The 23,545-nt window shown below is 38.1% G+C and overlaps 1 protein-coding gene across 3 annotated transcripts in view; it reads left to right on the top strand.

Moving 5' to 3' along the window:
- The window catches only part of LOC139133515 (orexin receptor type 2-like), a 127,595-nt gene that overhangs the window by 55,148 nt on the left and 48,902 nt on the right, over nt 1–23,545 (top strand). The window contains exon 1 of one of the 3 annotated variants that reach the window (XM_070700154.1): nt 13,130–13,626. The exons of the other annotated variants lie outside the window; for them this stretch is intronic. The gene's annotated coding sequence lies outside the window, so the exon portion shown is untranslated. Of the gene's footprint in view, nt 1–13,129; nt 13,627–23,545 lie in introns of those variants that run through there. 3 annotated transcript variants of the gene reach the window in all.

Genomic DNA, 23,545 nt, shown 5'->3' with positions numbered 1-23,545 from the left:
TGAATATTCATAAGGGTAGTGACGTCAAAGATTCACCTATCTAACTGGGCAGAGAGAACATATACTAGTAGCTGGTAGACCTATATACGCGGTATGTTTTTATTTTTCATTTTTTAATTTTATTTGGCTGTGGTACTTGTCATTTTTGTTTTGATTAACGGATGTGTGGAGTTCTATAAAGTACCCGGATCAGGCAGAAATCCGACCGGTCGCTTGCAAGAACGTCCAGACCCTGGGATTCGCGTCGCGTCTCTGGGCGCGCGTGTTCCAACAGGGAAGAACGCGAATCGCAGGGTCTCTGCCAGACTGCGTCTATGGGTGTATAATGCTCCATCATTGTTTACATTCGAATTATAGCGCGGACTAGATTTCATTTTCTAACAATAACGATGTGGTCTACACATGTACAGGCTGAGTTGACAAGCTGAACACTGTGTATCTCAGCATGATGCTGGGAAAAGACAAAAATCGAGTTACAGCTACTGGCTCTTTAACAATGTATCACGATAATTTTTGTTTCATTCATCAGAGTTAGCCATTAAAAAGTGCAGCATCGGCATCCTAAAATTTCCCCTTTTCTTCTAATTTTTATTCAATATTAAGCTTAACAACCATTGTAACCATATTTGTACGATTTTTTTCACTCGCGATCTAAGTACGATTTCCTAGCTGACCTCGTCGGAACATTTAACCTAAAGGGTAAATTAATGCGGTTATGAGTACAGTTACTGTCAACGAGGCTTCATTGAATGCATTTTAAATCCAATAAAACGCCGACAAGTGACTCAAATCCAAACACTGCCACCTCAAAAAAAAATCTGAAGAACAAAGATTGACACTTTTGTTTGACCGAGTTGAAAACAAATTATTTCTCGATTTGCAGAGTAATTGCCCGTGGAAAGATGGATTCTCGAAATAGTACTGAAATTTCCCCTTTTAACGTGACCTGAATATGCTATTATGCGCTCAAATTAAGCACAATGTGTTCATTACCAACGTTAACTTAAAGAAAATTATTTTTTGATGAAAATTTAGTTACAGTATTTTCAGTCCCTAGTTTCGAGTAATCGAAAAGTAATCAGTTGATGACATCATCCTAGGGCGAATAATACAAAGTACGCTCGGTAAAGTCCGCCACATCACCAACCGTCTCCTCTTAATCGAGTTTACCATGTCCAAGTTGCGTGCACAACACAATGCCTCCACACTATGCCTATAATCACATTTGATTTAGCTTTCTGCAATTGTCGTCAAGAGTCTTGTTGTCGACACCTGCCGAATGCAACAATTACACATATATAACCACATTTCAGGCACAGCTCATATCTGCATCCATATTATGTATGTTCAAGTACTTTCAGTCACGGACAGTGTCGAAATCATTGTCATTGCATGTTCTACCTATTTTGTTTTTGATGGCACGAGAAATAGTGATAATTGCTACGTTTATCGACGTAAACTATCTAAATATCGCACTCTTATTCTTACAAATCCTACGTGAATTTAATGAGAGAGAGAGAGAGAGAGAGAGAGAGAGAGAGAGAGAGAGAGAGAGAGAGAGAGAGAGAGAGAGAGAGAGAGAGAGAGCCCATACTGTATAAACACCTGCGCACTTCTCGACTGTGCCTTCGGCGACATTCCAATGTTCAAACGGGCGCATTATCAGTAAATCAGTAAATTTACACATTAAGATTTTCAATGAGGCGGTTTGATTATTTCTATTTAATTGACTGATGCATAGAAAATAGATTGTTGTGAAATGCCAAATTGATTCAGAAATACAGCAAGGTTGGCTGGATAATGTACGCTGCCTGGAATTCTAATGAATTAATTTTGTCAGATCTGCGAAGCCAATAAATTGAAATGAAACCACGGTCAATCAGAAGATTATATTAACTACGTTCCGCTCTAACTATTAAGTCCTGGAGCCTGCAATTCAAACCCTGCGGTCCAATTTTGTCGATCGAAATTGCCCGAATGTTCACATTGATAGAGGATTTGGGTAGCACTGCAAAACGGTGAAATCTTTAAGTGTTCACACACCGGTGTGTATGAATAATGTCCCGTTCACATGTCTGTTTTACTGCATTACTGGCGTTATTAAAAAAGAAAACTGAAGTCAGCCCTGCCATTCGATTCCTTTAGCCCCCATATATGATCACAATATAATATGAACAGTATGTGTGACTCCTTCGGACATATTATTCCACCAACACTCTGGCGTTTCGTGTTACTAATTGGTGCACAGTCGCAAGCATCACAGTGTGTGCTACACAGCTATCCTTGGAATTTTGAAATCGTCAAAATCTCATTGTCTGCATTTGGTTATTAGTACGCTCCTCGACAACGAAAGACTTAAACTTTCTCTCAAACTTACCCCAAGGAAACCTTCAAACGTACTTCTTACCAAATCAAGTGCAAATCTCGGTACCGGAGAAACAAAATACCCAGCATCTACCTATATTTCAAATTCCAAAAAAAAGCCGCCATGCCCGTATTAATCCTACAGGGAAAATTAAATTTTCGTTTTTCACAGAGCTTCAAAATGATCCCCAGCAAGCAGTACACTATGTAAACATTGTAAAGAATTGAGAGTCTGAATATCTGTCCCCTTGGCACACTCTACCTCAAAACATCGTCACAGCGCTATATAATAAACCTTAATACACGCGCGTAGCATCAGGAAAGCTGTGGCCGAGAGGTGATACCATAGAGATACAAACATTATGTATACATTCAAACATTGCTATAGAAGTCTGTGAATATAAATTTTAATGGAGTTTCAAATATCAAGTATCCATATATACATGAGAGGAATATATTTCCCCAAGAGGTGAATATATTTACCTTATAGTCGACTGATATGTATCTTTTAGTGTTCAAATAATGTTTGAATAAATCTGCTGGTGCTGTTTTCCCCCGTACTGTCTGGTGAATAGCAAATTGAACTTTCATATGGCAGCTTTCGCAGGCAGTTTACGGTGAACCCCAGAATTTCAAACACGGCACAGACGTTTATTTATACGGGAGTTATACTATACATCGACCTCGTTTGAGGATTTTTCAAACTGGCTGAACGTTTCCTTGGAGAATTTTACGCAGACGATTACAGAGTGTTATGGTATTAGTGTATATGTGACCTGGTAACCGCACGTCGTATACATGTAGTCTGTGGCGTCGATTGTTCGGAGAATCAACCGTCGTTGATCGAATTCTCGTGAGAATCTCGCGCCTTTTCAGCTGCTATCGGTCATGTTTTGACGATCTCCATAAAATCCTTCAATCACAGATTTATCACCGAACTGCCTCTGGTCGCTGGCATGAACCGGACACAAGTTTTATCCGCTACAAATTTCATCAATATCATGCAAGCCGTGAACTTTTTTCTCCGTACTATGTCCTTTCATTGGTAAATAATGACGACGCTAATTACAGACCAGGTTCCGAAGGCCAGCGGGTGGGTCGACACCTGCTGAATGAAGTCGGATAAGTCCAATGTCAAGTTGAAACATTTACAGTTGAATGCACTGATTAGAAATACGGCCAACAATTGCCATCAGTCCTTCAGACAAGCTACTGTACACACGTCAGAACTCCTTGTTGCGGTTCGTCACTGTTTTCTAACGACACTTGTGATTGATGGATTAATTACTGTATATAATTTATGACACAGTGGAATTACTTGTAAACTGTTCTATATCACAAATAACTTCAACTATTACATTTCCAGAACAACGGTTTTGTATTATATGAAATTCAAATCTTTAACGATCGCGCTACCAGCAGAGCGGTGAGCAATGGACGTTGGCAACTGCACAACGCGCGAAAATAAACATTCCGCCAAAATGATCAACAGCCCTCCGTCCCTCATTAAACCATCGAGGTGCAAAGCCAGACAGGAGATGGAAATGCTTGGCTAACTACTTTCTTTTGACTTGGGTTTTTGCACACTCGTAGATGTAGTACATTAGAATCTCATCACAGATCCCACTGTATCAAACACCTCGTATAGATAACGCAGCGCAAATAACGCGAATATTTCCATGGCGGGATGCGATGTTAACCGTAAACTGGATTTGTTTTTAATTATCACGAATACTTCGAATCTTGTTACCGAGTTTCCTTCAAGTAATCCCTGCTTTGTATGACATGCCATGTACAATTTGCTTGTCCAAGTCAATAATATTGATAAATGTGAACTCATTAAGTCATCATATATCAGCCAAAGGTTAACAAGCTAATATGTACGCAATTAAGGGGAAAAGGACTTTAAATAAATAGCCGGGAGGATGGAAAAAATGCCGTGTATTCAAGTTTCAGCTGACATTCATGGTTTGTTTGCTAGCAGCTATTTGTTCAAAAAAGTCAATAGTAAAACGCTTCACGAGAGCTTGATTTGTGAACCAGAGTTTATGCGTGTGGTTCATATCGATGACATGGCACGCTCGCTTCTAATTTATGAGCATATTTACAGTCACCTGTAATCTAAATATGCCCATATATGGTCAAAGGGGCGTTCCTTGGTATTCAAAATGCCCATGTGAGGGCGCTGTTTTTTAAAAAAAGGGCGGCCACCCGCTTAAAATCTGTGATTGGTTAGACTTTCTCTTTCCATGCTACCTGTGGCAAAATTGGAACAGGTGACAGTATACCTTGAACCGCATAGCAGTAATTAGTAGTAGTAATTGTTTATTATCGTGACTTGCAACTCTATGAGTTGCCTAGCCCAATATACGGGCTTATAAGTCACCATTCAATTAACTTTTATACAGTACAAACAGTTGAAGGTGTCAAAGAAGCATACAAATATTCAAACGAGTGAGAGTGAGCACGAGATGAACGTAAGGGCCTAACAGCCCTGGACGACGCGTCTGGCAGAAAGTCTCTGAGCCTATTAAACGGGAAGTTCTCAATCTCTGACTCTCTCATTAGTTGTTGTTGCATTGAGTATTCATATGGTGTCAGCCAATTGTTTTCCTTTGAAATTGTCATCACGATGGTCAATTTGCTTTTAGATATAGCTGATAAATGACCCACCCCTTTAAAGGAATGGGATTGATTTCTAGGGTAGCTTTTGTGAAAGGTTTTGTTATTGCCATGCTATTTCACTGCGAGTCGCGGTATAGTTGCCCGGGCGTCAGGCAGAGAGACAAAGCAGACATCATTATGATGGTGACCACAATCACGTGACCTCAAATTGCGACTGATATCGACCAGGTATCGACAGGAGAACCAATCTAGTCAGAATTATAACTCACTAAAGCGTGGCCTTTCGAATAAATGTTGATCTTTTCATCCCAGGTATGTAGCGATAATCAGGTGGGGAAAATCTACTTGATTACAATCATAAAAAAATATATTTGGACTATTTAAGCCAGAATGCAATCAAATAAATTTGAAGATGGAAGCCGATAAAATTACTATTACTCTTGAAAGGTTACAGTCGTTGCTTGGCAACATTTTGGTAGGACTTTCTCTTTCCATGACATCCTGGTAGAGTTACCTTGCAACAATAAAGACAGGGTAAATGATGAAATTTGAATACATATTATGAGATTCGAGATGATAAATTTGACAATATATACAGTGTATAAGCTTATACAGTATATATACACTATATATATATATATATATTATATTTATCTGTGGTTGTATTGTATATAACAAGGTTAACGATCAAATATATATATATATATATATATATATATATATATATATATATATATATATATATATATATATATATATTACCGTATTCCTCCGATTCTAAGACCCCCTTTCTAGAACAAAAAATGACGAAAAATATGTGGGGGTCTAATAAACGGATGTCACCTCGAAATCAAACATCGCAGTTAATTTATATATATATATATATATTATATATATATATATATATATATATATATATATTATATATATATATATATATATATATATATATATATATAAGAAATTATAATTGCAATCTCTTTTGCGATTATACTAATACCCAGCTACACTATTAACAGTGAATTGAAGGGAGCATTGAATGTTAGCCGTTAAGACCCTGCATGTAACCCAAGTCCCAATGGTAAAGAATTATAATTACTCCACTGAGTAATACATGAGTTCAAGATGGTTTGCGGCGTGCATCTTTCAATGGGTGTCCGGTGCAATGTTGTTCTTTGTCCCCGATTCCCTTGGTGGCATTATCATACACCGTGCTACCGGTCGACATCAGTGTATAAGCTTATACAGTATATATACAATATATATATATATATATATATAGTATATATATATATATATATATATATATATATATATATATATATTGGTTGTATTGTATATAACAAGGTTAACGATCATATATATATATATATATATATATATATATATATATATATATATATATATACCGTATTCCTCCGATTCTAAGACCCCCTTTCTAGAACAATAAATGACGAAAAAGATGTGGGGGTCTAATAAACGGATGTCACCTCGAAATCAAACATCGCAGTTAATTTATATATATATATATATATATATATGTGTGTGTGTATATAGATATATATATATATAAAATATATATATATATATATATATATATATATATATTATATATATATATATATATATATATATAAAGAAATTATAATTGCAATCTCTTTGCGATTATACTAATACCCAGCTACACTATTAACAGTGAATTGAAGGGAGCATTGAATGTTAGCCGTTTAAGACCCTGCATGTAACCCAAGTCCCAATGGTAAAGAATTATAATTACTCCAATGAGTAATGCATGAGTTCAAGATGGTTTGGGCGTGCATCTTTCAAATGGGTGTCCGGTGCAATGTTGTTCCTTGTCCCCGATTCCCTTGGTGGCATTATCATACACCGTGCTACCGGTCGACGTCAGAACTAGACAGCCATAAGGGCAATGTACTGGATGAAATTCGTCCGAGCACCAACAGACAGCCTGTGTGTACACACGGATGGCACGGACAGTGTGTTTATGCCGCGGTGCCGTGGATCACCCCGTGAATCTAAGGTCAATACACTGGACCACACATGGAGCTATCATGTGGTCACCATGGCACTTTTATTGTAAGGAAAAAGAAAACTTGTGAAACACAAGGAAGTCGCCATATGGATCGGTCTGGAGGGATATACAGGGCTCGAAATCAGCGGTATAGTCCCGCGTCCACAGACTACCAACTTTTCCCTGGGGCTACCAAAGTCCATGAAATGGTAGCGCACATGGACTACCAAAGCCTGGGACATGAAATACTTGGCTTGCGATGTCCGTCACCAAGTTTGGGACGAGCTAAATGCAGTCAACATGCAGTTTCATTTTGTTTGAAGCAATTATCATTTCATCTGTGAAGTTAGTTTTTTTGGTAACTATTAAAATTTCCATTGTTATGTTGTTGTTTTCACAAGATGCCGAGCGTTTGATACCAGAATGTTGAGTTGCTTTTCCGTGTGTAGTCTTTGCATGCCAGTTCACACTATGCTGTTGGTCGGCAGCATACAAGATGTACTTGTGTCAAGTTTAGGGGTTTTGATGCTGAAATTTCACAAAACTGTCACTTCTGTATCAAGAGATTGTGTAATCAGTTGGATTTGAAATAGTAATATAAAACACTGTCAGTTAAGCCTGGCTGTCTTTTATCTATGGTTGTCGATCAGTATCAATATATTACGTTCTGTACCGAGAGACTCGGGTGTAACAAGGCATACCAGTTCATAAAGATCATGAGAATTTTTTTTTCTGTTTTTCTTTACTCAAGTTACAATTTCTTTGGATGTGTAAGCCGATTTTGAAAGTGATCGAAAGTGTTAAAATGTACATAAATTAGCATAAATTAAGCGTTCGTGACACATAACATGGGGTTTCTCGAGTTGAAGTCCCCAGTTTTACTGCTATTTTGTGTTTCTGAACCGGGGCCTATACTCGGACGAGTAGAGTATCCCTAAACTAAAATATTCATGGACTACCAGCCATTGTCACTGGGCTACCAACTTTAGAAAATGGTAGCCCAAGTGGACTACCAGGGTAAAAAGTTAATTTTGAGCCCTGATATACATATGAACCTAACTTTCGAATGATAACAAAGAAAGGGCGGAATTGAGGTAGCAGTTAGCTTATTTATCATTGTGATATCAAGCTCTTTTGATGATCAGACCAATGGACTTTAAGTTACCATCTGTGAATTAATGCGGCCATGTGTATATAATAATGTCAGTGAAAGAGCAAACACCAACTTTTTATTTCAGACATAAAAATTATCTGACACCTTCTGGGACAAGTTTTAAAACTTCCACAAAGCGTCTTTTATCGTTGTCGGGAGACCTAGCCGTCCTGACGTTCTTTCGGAGACACCAATGCTAGATTTTGTTGTAAACCATCAGTTGTCGAGTCAATGAAAATTAAAACGAATCATAAACCATCTATAGGTCATGCTTTTGCTGCAAGTAACACACAACTACCACTTAGAATACGACATGGATGTGGAGAAAGATAAACCAGAGACGCATCGTTGTTAATGGATTAAAATATCGTCAACAATTAGTGATATTGAGAACGTTATTGTTACACCGAAATGCACCACGGCTACAAATATAACCTTCATAAATTGCTGAGACGAATCAAACCAAAAATGTCTCCCTGTGAAGAAATTTGATTTTGTTTGTTGGTCGTCGGATCAACTGAGCGCGCCAGCAAAACATATACACATTTTGGGCACGTATACATCTACAATATCCCATAAGTACTCGATTACTTTGGGAGTCAACGTTCCCTCGTTTGGCCATTTCAATTGATGACGTCAGATTCAGATAAATAGATCAATAAGTAGATTCCTTAAAGGGCAAAATATAAATATGCTTTAGCTGTAACTTATAAAGCAGACGGAAAAAATATTTTCATCATTTTTATTTGTTTGTTGAGATACAAAATGTTCTCTATACTAACACAAAGAACTTTGTAGGATATACGACGTCGAAAGTCCGAAACAAAAATGATTCTTTTGGTGTTGGCTTCTTTAAAACACTGCGGCACTAACAGGCATTTTTTGTTACTGAAATTTTGCTCTTTAAATCCAAGTCATCAATTAGTTTGATTTCCAAGCATGTAATAATTAACAGTTAATATTTGTGTTGACAATGTATTGAATGCTGGTTGTTTTGAATGCAAAATGAGGTGGTAGTTTGTATAAAGCACGGCGCATCTTGTGACTTTAACCCTTTGAGCGCCAAAGTCTATTTTTGTCCCCTTTATAAAATAAACCCCAGCTAATTTTTTCCAAGATTTTTGCCAAAATTTTCGAAAAACTGTAGCGAATGAAATAACGTGTCCATTTAGTCCAAAATTAGCAAACAAATACAGAAAAATTCATAAAAATTGGTAAAATGTTGCACTAAAATTTTGGCGGGAAAAAATCACAGTGCTCAAAGGGCCAGGCGAGAATTCAGTTGTCAACAATTACATCGTACCGGACTTTACACTCGTGCAGCATATGCTGACGAGATGAGTTACTATTATTGACATGATTTTGAGAAAGTGAAAAAAAACGTGTATTTGACAGGAATAACAAAAATACTGACACTGAAATACAGCGAGCGTTAAATGTATCGTCTGGGAGCTTTGAAAATTTTCCAATTAAGAGACGCAACTTATAAAATCATTGTCCAAAGACACGGCGCGTCACTATCTTCCAAATTTGATTTGAGGGGGTTCAGAAAAGCGAGTAAGGCAGATTTGAAGGGGTGTTCGGTGAAGCGCGTAAGTCAGGTTGGTGTTATCATTCAGTTGAAATACTGCACGTTGTCATTATTGTAAGAGACTTTTTGGCTTTTCGCGCGGAATGTGAAACTTTATACATACGCAGTAGCATCCATAATTTGGAGGAGATAAAGAGTCGCCATCAATGCAGAATATTAACATACCTCGATTCTTGCGTTACATACACCGACCAGTAAACAACAATTCGATACGGTGGAATTGAGCAATTTTCCCGCGAATTGCTAGATTTTATCGCATTGGACGCATTTTCGCGAGAGCTATTCTGTTCGCCCATATTATATAGGGTAATGAACGATTCGGAATTAACTTTCGCGGGAGGAAACGCTTCTGGTGTCATGGATAGACTTGCTCATGGCAATAGCTCAGTAATTGTTGGACTTGAGGTGGTTGATAACGCCCATGCGCAGAAAGTAAAAGTCAGGTCAGTCAGTAGTCGTTCTAGACCACAATGTGATACAGCTAGAATTTACAATAACACTACATTATATCTGATAGCGGACAGAACATTACTCTAGCTTTGATGATTTTCTGTAAAACATTGTCTTCTTCTTCCATAGAATGTTAAAATACAGAGCATTAGCCGACACAGTGCATTATATACAGCATACGAGATTATTGTCGACAAATTAATTGTTGTCCGGACTGGAAGTAAGTTTCAACAATGACATTGGACGTTACATATAAGAAGGTCGTGTTCATATCAGCAGTCTCAGTCTGGGCACCTCGACATGCAGACGAGATTTTGGCGATAGAATAAAAAAAATTCAAGAACTGAAAAAAAAAAATGGAAATACGTCATGAAATACGTCTTCAAGACGTAGAGAGTTGGCGAATACACTTCATCTTAATATGATTTAAAGCTATTGTGAAGCATAAACTTAGACTGATTTTATTGAACTGTCTGCACAGACGTAGTAGCGCATCATCTGGTATGGATCATTGTATGCAAATTACGCATGCGCAGTGGGATTCCGTCTTCCTGTCGTCGAATCGAAACTATAAACCACGGTCCCTCTAATCTTTCATCATCGATCATTTTGAATAGTAGTTGGCGATTTCGCGTTTCGCTCCTCTATCTGATAGGTTTTTCCATGATTCGACACCGTGATGTTAAATTACCAAGCCTCGACGACTCAACCTTTATGCGAACCGTTATTAAGTCCGAAGTTCTTCACTCACTATGGTTTAATATGACACCGAAGAGCGTGCTTCATCCGGAAACTCATAAATCCACATTACATGGCGTAAAGAGGACTCTGGAGCCGTGGCATGTAAATATGGGAAGCGCTGCCCCGGCCGCGTGTATCGTAAATTTCAAACAGCAAAATACGAACATCGGCTGGTGATTAGATCTGTAAATTAAATCACCGAAGTACATGTCTTTTAATGGGGCGTGACAATAGGTAATGTGAAATCCGAGAAGTCGACCTTCGACAGGGCGATATATCATCAAGGAGTGTCAAACAGTCGGTTTCATGAAAATGTAACTATTGGTGTTTTGGAATGTCAATACGGCATTTTAATGTATTTCGAATGAATTGAATTTCTCATGGGGGGGAGAGGGTAGTGAAGCTTTTTTATCCTCTATCGCGACGTTTTGAAAGGCTCCCCTCCCGCCCACTGGTTTCTCCCCACAAGCCAACCGCGATAAATCTTAACTCATTTCTCTCCGCCACGCGGTTTTGCCTTCCCCATGATACTCAGGTAAATTCTCACAAAACCAACGGAGTCCCTCCCCTGTCCGCCCAGTGGGTTGTTTTCGAATTCCGGCTGCCAACTTTAGTAAAATGCCCCGCTACCCATTGATGGAAAGAATTTCTGACGCACTATATAATACGATAAAATATGTCCTGTCGTCCGCCCGCCAAACGCTTGCGAAGGCCTTTTCAGCGAACAGCTTTATTGGCCGCCCCTGAATCAGAAGGCAGCGCTTTACACTCGCCTCATATTGTTACACTTACTGATATTAGTCATTCACATTGATTATTAAAGAGGCCACCTTTCATTTTGAAGTCCCGTTCCAAAGGTGATATCCGAGCAATGAACTGCAATATTGACCTCCGCACTTGAGCTTGTAAAAGTCGACCATCAGATGCACGTATTTCATAAGCATCCTTTAATGAGATAAATTTCTCAATATGGCAGGGAGACGACTTGACATTGACAACGCTCGTCAAAAAGTCCTGAAAGCCTACCAGAATTGCGCTGGCATCTGCGACTTAACATGATCATAGGATTTATATCCTTGACTGAAAATTTCACAATTTGCATCTTTTTACGATTCCACGAGAGTAGAATATCACGTGCCCCAATCTGCTCAAATTAAATTCTGCGTTGCAAAACAAAAATGAACGGGCAGCGTACCTCGACACATTAACGAGGCCTGTCGATGCACATCCAAAAGGACAAAGGATAAAAGAAGTGTCCCCGAGTATATGACGTTGGATGGAGAGTTACAAAAGCACAGAAGGTGCCATGCCCGCAACTTTATTACTTTATTAACAGAATGTCGAGATAAGGTGAAAGCAATTAAGCGGTTATGAATGAACAAATTTGGGTCGATTTACGTATTCAGCTTCGACGAGGTCACTAGTTTACTATGTGTTGCCTTTGTGATATCACAAAATACGCCTCGTATTGCGACGCAAGGCTTTGGAACTTTCAGATTTCATATGTTTTGTTTCCCTCGATAATACGCGTATATTCTGTTAAATTATACCTATGTTGTACGTTTTTAAACTATCGTCACATACGTTTTAATCTGTCGTTACGACTATATTTGAAAATCCGACTCTGTTAATGTGCTGTTGAACAGACCCCATGAATCCCCGTAGACTCTATGATAACACGTTTCAATCTTTGCAAAACTATCATTAATCTCTGAGTTGGTTTCCCATGAGCAGAAACTACGCCCCGGTTCCATAGATTATTTGGACAATGCAACAAGTTGATAGCATTCTCTACTGATGGAAGCGACGAATCAACAGAGACATATTGAGTCTTGCGTTGACTCGAAAAAACCTCAATCGCGGTTGTACGGTTGAGCGAGATGACATTCCGTAAAAACAGGATGTGTATTAGCGAAGCTTTCGCTAACTTTAGCTCGCCGATGACAAATATGTTTGATTTGATAAGGCAATGTTATGGTTTGAACTTAAACGTTTAAACGTCCCAGAATGATCCTATTTTAGGCAGACTTGTTTTTTTAGGATAACTAGACGACCATAACTTCTCATCGGAAGACAGCCAGCGTTGGGCTGCTTTTCAACGTGACGTTAAACCTCTGTCCACGACCACGGGGGAAAGGATCTGATATAAATATTGAAAAGGGATTATTTCTGAAGCATTGATTTGGGAAAGAGTGGAGAGACGGATCAGCGATGCGAGATCTCTTTAAAATTTTAGTGAATGAGGTGTACTGCGTGTGACGTGTATGTGGCACATGAGACGTACATTAACCCTACCGCCTGTTGGCGCCCACAGTTCCTCGCAGAAAAACCAACGACGCGGGTACACCATCCTGGCTCTCTTCAGCTCAACAACTATCGGCACAGTCCTGCCAGATGTTCCCATAAACGCTCACATCGAATTCAAGCATCGGCAGGGGACCGCCAGGATTTCTGTCTACCCAAATAGGCAAGCTTTTTTTGGTACCAGACACTGACAACGTTTACCCGATGGTTTCTGCTCTGAACAGCAACACAGCGAAGAGAAGTCCCTGAAAAATATATAAAAAAACCCGACGCAAGTACGTCGATGAGCGCAGATGGAATCGGTTGGGTGCTGTGCGGAACACGTTTGATCTCAGTTGGTTCGCGGACTTTACACACACATTCTAGGTAACGTTAATTTCCCCTCTCTCATTTGTTGCTATTCGCTTAGCTGTATATGCATTGAAGATGAAAGAGTTTGCCTTTAGTACATGTATGCATTAGCATCTACCTCCGCTCCCGTCTCTTTTCGGGAAGGTATTAATCCGCAAAGACGATTGAATGCGGAATTATATCGAGTGAATGATAATTTGTGACACACTGCCATAGGCAAAATACACAACCGCTTGAAAGAGAATGTTTGCGCAGAAAACCGAGACATGGACATCCAAATCTGCTCGAAGTCAATCAAATTTAGAGCAACTTTCACCAGTACGAGACTTTCATTACACGCATGTTCGTACTGAGATTGCCAGTCCACGGGAATGTTCAGCATTCCAAATAATCAACAAAATGCTCACCAGATTTTAGTCACCGAGTCTTAGAAGTGCCCCCAAGTTACTTAAACTAACACGTTCCCCCGGGATTGAAATTCCATCAGAAAAGGAAAATTAAGGTGCTGCTTCCAAATGGTTATTAAAACTGATGGCGTTTAGGCCTGGCCTAACGTTTGTTTTCATCGCTCTCGCGGACGAAGAGGGCATTCATCTTCATACAGTTGTTCAGATAATTTCATTCCAATCTTTGGAGTTAATTTATGACCCTGTTTTTCAATTTTCAAGAGCTATCATACGATGCTTATCAGCTCTTGAAAACTGATAGGGGCGACGTTCGGATGGTTCCTGCATGCCAAACCTACCCTTCGCAGTTCCATTTTGAATCAAGGCACATCGCCCGTAGCGCGATGCTGGAGTACTCAGTATACTGAATACCCCGGCCAGTACTACTCCGCTGAGATGAACCTTGCGTCTCTTTGCATTTCTGATTCGGTATCATTTTTTTAATGGTTGTTTGTGCTTTTAATTGGGAACACTATCTCGAGATTCTTATTTATTTTCTTAGAAGGAATCAGAGGATATATTAAAACATCTCGCAGTTCTATCAGAATGCATATTTTGAAGATGGTATAGTCCCCCTCTGTCATAATCGTTTTGAATTGCCGATAGACAATTTTTGTCCTGTTGAACTATTTCCTTAATTGTTCCTGATAATCGCGGATAAGTTAAAAAGTTGTTTTTTATTCGGACCCTATCGCATATTTCGAAACAGCAATGTGAGTAATGATATAAAGGCGCCGTGTAATCAGATATGTATGTGAAAGCATTGTACGAAAATCAAGTTACGATTGTGACACACGGAGTGAAATCTGAAAGACTCCCCAGCGGTAACAGTCACTAGGCATGCTTGTAATCATATTTGCGGTTGTTTTTTAGTATGATGTACACGTCTGCTACAGAAAAACGTAATCCCCTAATGGCACGGAGAGGCTTTGTATCGGCTACACACAGCGCTCATTGTTTGAGTCCGGGGTGACGAGGCAATTTCCGCACACAACCCGTACAAATTGAAAGAGGGAGCCACAAAAGGGATAGTAACGTAAAATATGATTTCCATTGACGTGTGTGCGAAAGAGAGACCCGTCAATGGCGCACTGAAGAAACTTAAGTGGCTGCCACCTGTACACTGTGTGTGTCCACCGCACTCTACAAACGCAGATTGAAACCAGATGTAACCAAGAAGACACTGATCACACCTTACAACCGAACCTTCGATTTCATACCTAAGGAGTCGCCGTCTCTTGACTTTGGCTTTTGCATTGATAATTTTAGGGAAAAAAAAATCGAGGTTCACCGAAAGCGTCGATAACACCTACGACTTGCCAATTCCATATATAGCGTTCACTGACGCCGAACACATCAGCCCTTTTGCGCCAATTGCCAGCATTAATAACATAATAAGGGTAACTTGTATTCATAATTGTGACATATTTTCAAACAAATAATCAAGGTCTTGATTTGGCCCTCTGGCTACGTGTTTCAATAGAAACGATTCTTCATAAACCGTACTTGGCACATACAAAGCAATCGATGTATGTAGAACAAAGAGCAGTGTATCATGTTCGCTAAGTCGTTCGTAAGAGAATAAGTAAGTATTGAGTAAGAAAGTAAGTAAGTAAGTAAGTAAGTAAGTAAGTAAGTAAGTAAGTAAGTAAGTAAGTAGGTAAGTAAGTAAGTAAGTAAGTAAGTAAGTAAGTAAGTATGTATGTCTGTCTGTATGTATGTATGTATGTATGTATGTATGTATGTATGTATGTATGTATGTATGTATGTATGTATGTATGTATGTATGTATGTATGTATGTATGTATGTATGTATGTATGTATGTATGTATGTATGTATGTATGTATGGATGGATGTTTGGATGGATGTATGGATGTATGTATGTATGTATGTATGTATGTATGTATGTATGTATGTATGTATGTATGTATGTATGTATGTATGTATGTATGTATGTATGTATGTATGTATGCATGCATGCATACATGCATGCATGCATGTATGTATGTATATATGTATGTATGTATTTATTTACGTGCGTATGTATATACAAAGGTGTGTGAGCAATGAAGCGATGAATGCCCTTTCATCACACATTACTTCAACTCCATTTCTAAATTAAATGTTAGAATTTCAACATTACAAGACTTACATATATGATACAAACAATGTATGTTGTGAAAATTGACGATATGGGCTTTTATCTTATATGCTATACTGACCCGTTTTTGTTATTACAGAGACATTTTCATGTTCTCAGATTGAAAAGGCCTATTTAATATCGTGTTGAAAGCAAGTATTAAAAACACTTTACTCGGCCTAGGAACATTTAACAGCAAGGCAGTGAAAATGTGAGAGGCAAAATAAAACTATATTAAATTAAGACTGTACCGTTATAACCCTTTTGAACTGAATACAAGGGATTAATCAACGTAAGCGGCAGAAAAGCTTGACGCCTTTGCAAAAGTGCTGGTCGATTTCGCTTGATGCTTTGCCATACGGCCCTTCAAATCCTGACCTTTTGTAGTGCACAGTTGTAAAGCACAGGCGATCGGCTCCTTTAAAAGTTAACGCAAAAGAAGCAGACACTCTACCGCGGTCCGTGATGAAATACATTTTACTATAAGAATGAAAATTGAATTGTTTCAATAAGCGGAAATATTTTTTGCGTATGACGATTTTATAACTCAGCGATCAAATCGGTTTATTGGACGAATTTCAATTCTCCAAATGCCTAGCCCTTCAACTGTACATGAGTTACATCGCCAGGCCTCAATGCGTTTTTGATTTTATCTAATCTTGTCTTGACAAGTCAGATATTTTTTTTCGCTCACAGTGAAATTGCAAAGCGCTCAAATAGCGTGGCTCACCGGGCGACATCATTACATGGTCGCAATGCGCTGATGCGTGTTACCTATCGATTTTTGCAACAAATATATCAATAACAGTTCTGAGCGTTCCAATGTACGCTAAGGAGGGGAGGGAATCACACAGTTTGCGTGAAAAATGTCACCCGTTAGAAGCATATCAGTGACTAGAAATCGATTGAGGTGTATTTTTAAACTCATTTGAATTTGCGTCGAGGCATAAGTTTTAGACGTCAGTTGTTTGGGAATTTTGACGGTATATAAATGAACAAAGGGTTAGGATGGCGCAACGGAAGACTACCATCTATTTTTTTTCAAAAACTATAATCGTACTCACCTAACCTCGACAACCGTGAATTTCTGGTAAACAATTTTGCGTTTGGAGGTGAAATGTTAGCCGCGATGATATTAATGACATCTTTCAGGTGCTTTCTACGCATATACTAAAATTGATTGACGTATTTTCATGGACGTAATCTGTTAGAACTTCCATCGTGATAGGTAGGGTGCGGGCCGATTTGTTTGCACTCCGATGAAGACTGTTTACACATTCAAAAACTATCGCTGTGACCATAAATGACATTCCTAGGGCAAGCTTATTACCTGCGAATTACACATTTGTAGCGATGACCTCTTCAACGCCAAGTCAAGTGTGTTGAAGTTTAAGGTAGTTCACGCATCGAAAGTGAAAGTCTTAGTGATACCTTTTTGCCCAAACTTTTCTCACTTGAAACTTTCAACCATTCCCTTACAAAATCAGGAATAAAAATCAGGGCCGCCTTGCAAACCTTGGTCCTGGAGAAACAAATTACCTGGTAATATTACTGAGATCTGATATTCAAAATTGCCACCATCCCTGTATTATCTGTACGGGGAAAATAAATCCCCTATTTCCACAAAGACGGTGAAAACTTTATTAACTCAATATGCTTCATAATGACCCCAACAAGTGGTAGGCCAAATGAATATTGTCAAAAGTTTGACATCGCGAAAACCTTTCCTCTATGACACATTCTGCCTTGACGCCAAGGTCACGACTGCAAAAAAAAAAACCCTTCCTAGCATTTCAAGGAATTGTGGGAAGAAATTCTAGAGAAAGGAGGGAAAGGGATGATCACTAAAACGTCTTTAAGTTTCAGTAATCATTTGGTTATATAAGAAAGAACGATATCTGTCAGCTGGTTTATGAAACTCGTACTGTCCCGTGTACCTCTTTGCTACCAACGTAAGCAAAATCACAACCCGAATTACAAAACTTTTCGCGAGTGAAACACATTCCGTGAAATGGTTTACAAATCTCCAATCTACCCGGCCGTGTCAGAGCAATCAAAACACGGGTGTCGCCACTTTCCTCAAGCCACCCAAACAAAAGTAAAGTTAAATAAATGATCTAAAGACATTTATGAGCTTAACGTACTTGCGCTGTTTGCTCAGTTAGTAACGCCGAGTAGTCTATCATCAAAGCGTCAACACGATGACATTTCAGTACTTTATTTACGACCAAACTGATTAATTAAGAAACAAAAAACTAATCGCAAATTATTAACCTCAGATTAGAATTAAGTACATTGCTATCTAAGTCATCCATGGGTTATAAATAACATTCCAACAGCAAGCCGATTATCAGCAAGCTGTCTTGCACATGTGGCAAGTGAACCTCGTTTCGTTGACCAAAGATCGTGACTACAGGTCCAAATGCTAAAGGAAACTTCAGAGAATTACATCTTCGGAGAAAGGAAGTTCAGACAGTCACCCGGAGATAGGATTACCGCTAAAACGCTACAAAACTCAACATTATAAACATTATTCATTGTCATGTTCGGTTTCATAAGTATTTTAATGGAGAAACGATTCCATTGTAGGGATAACAGAAGTTTTTCGCGTTTCTTTGATTTCACAAGTATGTATGTGTATTATGCAATCTTCATACAGAAGATTGCAGTATGCATAAAACTTAATATTATTACTTTGCTATGAAGTGAATTGTGTGTGTATATATATATATATATATATATATATATATATATATATATATATATTTATATATATATATTGATTATACACACACACACACACACACACACACACACACACACACATATATATATATATATATATATATATATATATATATATATATATATATATATTTTATAATGACACATGATTACTTTAAGTACAAAGTAATGGTATCTGTTGCTTAAGTTTCATGCATCCTGCAATCATCATCAGACAGAATCAGTAAAAGTAATACTAGCTAAACACTCTTATATATGTATGATCGGGACGTACCATTATATATATATATATATATATATATATATATATATATATATATATATATATATATATATATATATATATATATATATATATATATATATATATATATATATATATATATATATATATATATATATATTATATAATCGCTAAGACACAGCAAGTTTTACCCCTGAGTGTTGTTATAACTTTGCCATGGAGTGGGATATCTAGTAACTTCAATGTTGGACGAATAACATCGGCATCACAATGTTCAAACGTTAAACTCAAAGTAAACTTTCAAATCGCAAACACAAAATCACGGCTCGCAACAAGCCAGGGGAATAAATAATGGGTTTTTGGGAGAAGCACTACCCGGAAAGTTTTGGACACTGTGGACAAGAAGTTGTAGAAATTTGATAGTCGTAATGAGATGAAATTGAAGAACTACCATATTTACGTTTAAAGTGAACTTCACATAAGACAATCCAATACTCTTCAATTAGAGCGACGACTGACAGAGAAACCTCTGCAATGACACCCTTTAATTGTCGGAGACCACCAATTAGCGTGTTACCATAGTAACCAGAACTCGGGAATTACCGTCATGCCATCGTTCATTGGAAACAAATAATGATTTTTGCATTTATTTCTTTGAAGAAATCTCTATTATATGTAAATTTAAAACATTATGATTCTGTTATGCTTTTATATGTTGGCATAAAGTCCAGCCACTTAAATGTTATACTTGATTTCGTACTTGCAACTATGTTATAAATATTTTATATACTCACATTGTAAGATAAGGATTTTCATTTTAGAGGGCTCGAAATATCTTTTGTAGTGACTATTCCATGTACAGTATGATTTTCAAGTGCATTAATATGTCCAGGTGTCAACAGAGAAGGTGTATTGACCAAAATATAAAAGTTTACCCGGTAAAATTTACAACCCCGCGGGCAAAGTGTAAATGAGGAACGGCGAACGTGCTGGTATACCACCATTAATTGTTAGAGTTTCAAGGACGATTGCTACCGTGCCGATTGTACAGATTATAATTACTTAGAAAGTCAAAAGCTGTAACAGAAGAATGGGGGGTTTTATTTCTTGCGGCAACATAAAACCACGGCTGTCAAAACACCCTTGAAACATTATGGGAAGGTACTACAAAGCAGCTGATATTTCCTGCTTGCGTCACCACCCTAGACAGGTACCATACACGTCAGGTAATGCCGTCTGTGTAACGCATTAAGGAAGAAAATGGGGAGAAAATGAGCTTGTAGTATCTAATCACTGGATATTGGATCTTGAAAAACATGCATTAAAAGTAAATTCTACAGATATATCCTTTCTTGATGAAAGACGGGATCCATATTCCGCGCTATCTAAAACGAAGCAAAACCGCCGCCGGCTGCTTTACGGTGCCATCAGTGCGCATGATACGGTAAAGCTTGGCATACGATCGACTGATTCAGTGACAAATTAATGGAATAAAGTATGCAGGTATACGTATTATGATGGATACACAGACAGACAGAAAGACAGACAGACAGACAGATATAGATATGTAGATTGATGGATAAAAGGATGGATGGATGGATAGGTGGATAGACAGACAAACAAGCAGACAGGCAAGCAGATAGATAGATAGATAGACAGAATGACTGACATAGAGAGACCAATAACTAGATTTGATATATGTACATATATGTAAATAAAAAGAGATAGATAGATAGATAGATAGATAGATAGATAGATAGATAGATAGATAGATAGATAGAGTTAAATAAAAAGAGATACGATGGATAGGTAGATAGATAGATGGATGGATGGATGGATGGATAGATGGATGGATGGATAGATAGATAGATAGGTAGATAGATAGATAGATAGATAGATAGATTGATGGATAGATAGAAAGAGAGAGAGAGAGAGAGAGAGAGAGAGAGAGAGAGAGAGAGAGAGAGAGAGAGAGAGAGAGAGAGAGAGAGAGAGAGAGAGAGAGAGAAAGATAGACAGAGTTAGTGATTGATTCGGCAAAACATTAATTGAAGAGAGAAACAATATGTCCGTCCATGTAAGGTAGAACCATTGTAAAAGATGCACATTCAGCATGAAAAAAATAACTGACATGCAAATTGACCTTCCTATCAGTCGAAGGAGAAGCACTTTCGTATTGACGTATGACACGCAATGAGCGTTTCAACTCTAGCATCGACGACTGTGTTGAGTATAAACCGTCGACTGCACCGAGAGAATTCTCTACAGTCTGATGTACTGAGCGGAAAAAAGGCAATGCAGTCTAATGCACACATTCATCGACACGACATGCATCGGAACGAAAACGCAGCGAATTGCACGTACACATCACGTGATACTTGAACTCTGAGCCAATCACAACTAGGTGTATCTGGCGGTTTTTTGTCAATGCGCGTCAAAAGTAAAAAATGTCGTCCGCGAAGTATTTGTAAAAACACGTAACGCCATTCACCGAAAGACAATGCCCTGTAATAGGTGAGCTTAATAACCCCCGCGGTCGTGTTATTCTTACTTCGGCAACAAAATACCATTGCATTCTTATCTATAATCAAGGTATTTGCCGGCTCACACAGAGAAAGAGCTGCCTACTGAAGATTTAAATTGAATTTCACTACTTAGTGTTCGATCGCCTCTCGAATCAAGACCCGAATGGATTCTCCCCATGTTGAATATTACATTTTCGCGGCAACTTCTATCCTTCCGTGATAATGACTTCTGTTTGGAACAATGCATCTTAAATAAGAATCCAAATTTCCCTCCCTTTCGTAAGATTGCAAGACCTCATAGAAGATTCCGGTCATTCGAAACAGTCGCAGCACTTCCCGTATAGCATTAAATGATAAAATAGAGGTATTCCTGTTTCCTCTCTCGTTGCGATGGCAACATGAATTATGATAAATACAAGCTGATGAGATTTCTAGCTGAAAATACGCACATCTGTGTTATCTTATCCCATACGTCAGATGGACAGAAAACTATCCAACAGTAAACGGCTTGTGCCTCATGCAATTTGTCAATCTCTTAACATGAGAATTCATTATTTAATTAAGAATCTTAATGGGAAATGTGATTTAAGAACGAACTTATTTCATAAATTCACCTACAGGTTTCTGTAAGATTAGATTTACACTAATAGTTACATATAGCAATCATTCCCGTGTATTATATATATATATATATATAATATATATATATATAATATATATATATATATATATATATATATATATATATGTTGTGTGTGTGTGTGTGTAGGAGGGAGGGAGGGAGGGGAGGAGGGAGGGGTGGGGTGGGGTGGGATGGGGTGGGTGGATGGGTGGATGGATTTTCTCTCTTCGTTCCAATCTCTGTATTGTGTCAAAAAAATTTGGATACAATACTACAGTCAGTATTAGAGTGGAAATGGCGTGCCCAAAACCTTCTTCGTCACCTATTTCGGTATGATGATGATCTAATGTCTATTGTTTCATATAATGAACTGTCAAACCGACGATAATACGATAATACAGGATTCAATGAACATTTCTGGTATAAGGGTATCAGGAGCAGAAGTGGAACGCACAACCCTTAGTAACTGTCCTTGCAAACATATGTGCTCGATTCGGAGTTGAGGGATTTATTGGTACACAGTGTCCCGCCTTCTCAAATCCGACTTGTAAAGGATTTTTGAGGCCGTTAATCTTGTCCACTTGACAAGTGTACAATGGCGAAACAGTCAATTTTTTATCGGTATTTTAAGTTCCTATTTTAGCGGTAACATGTAGCGTAATTTTATGAAGGTATCGGGTGGTCAAAAAGGAAAGATTCATCGATAACATAAAAATTCTCAGAATCGATTGCGTGTGGATTCTGCGGTGAACAACCTATAGTAAGGGTTCTGAGATGACCCGGTTTGTGTAGGGTTGTGTAGATCTTTATTTCACGTCTTAAAGATAGCAAAATCGGTAAAAATGCGATTTGGTGACCAAACGCAGCATAATGTAATAATGCTAAATTGGCATTTGATTAACTTTTATAAACTAGTAAATAATTGAAGACAGGTTTGTGTTCATTTGTATTCATTGCTAATTTAACATTGCAACTGACTCTTAATATGAGAAAGTTAAAATGTTACTAATGCATCGCGTTTCATCAATGGAACGGACCCATTTAATCCACGCATGGTAATGACATAGCGATGTAATGCCACTAATTGATATACAGTGCTTACAGAAACAACATCGCTCTAAATAAAATGGCCTTATCATCAGTATTGATAGCACTGCTATCGTTAATTAATATCTCATATTGGTATTCAATTGTACCTTCATGTGTGCATC

This window comes from Ptychodera flava, chromosome 5 (assembly GCF_041260155.1).
Source record: "Ptychodera flava strain L36383 chromosome 5, AS_Pfla_20210202, whole genome shotgun sequence".
Lineage (NCBI taxonomy): Eukaryota > Metazoa > Hemichordata > Enteropneusta > Ptychoderidae > Ptychodera > Ptychodera flava.
Note: the sequence above shows the minus strand (reverse complement) of the source record. Positions and strands in the feature narration are given on the sequence as shown.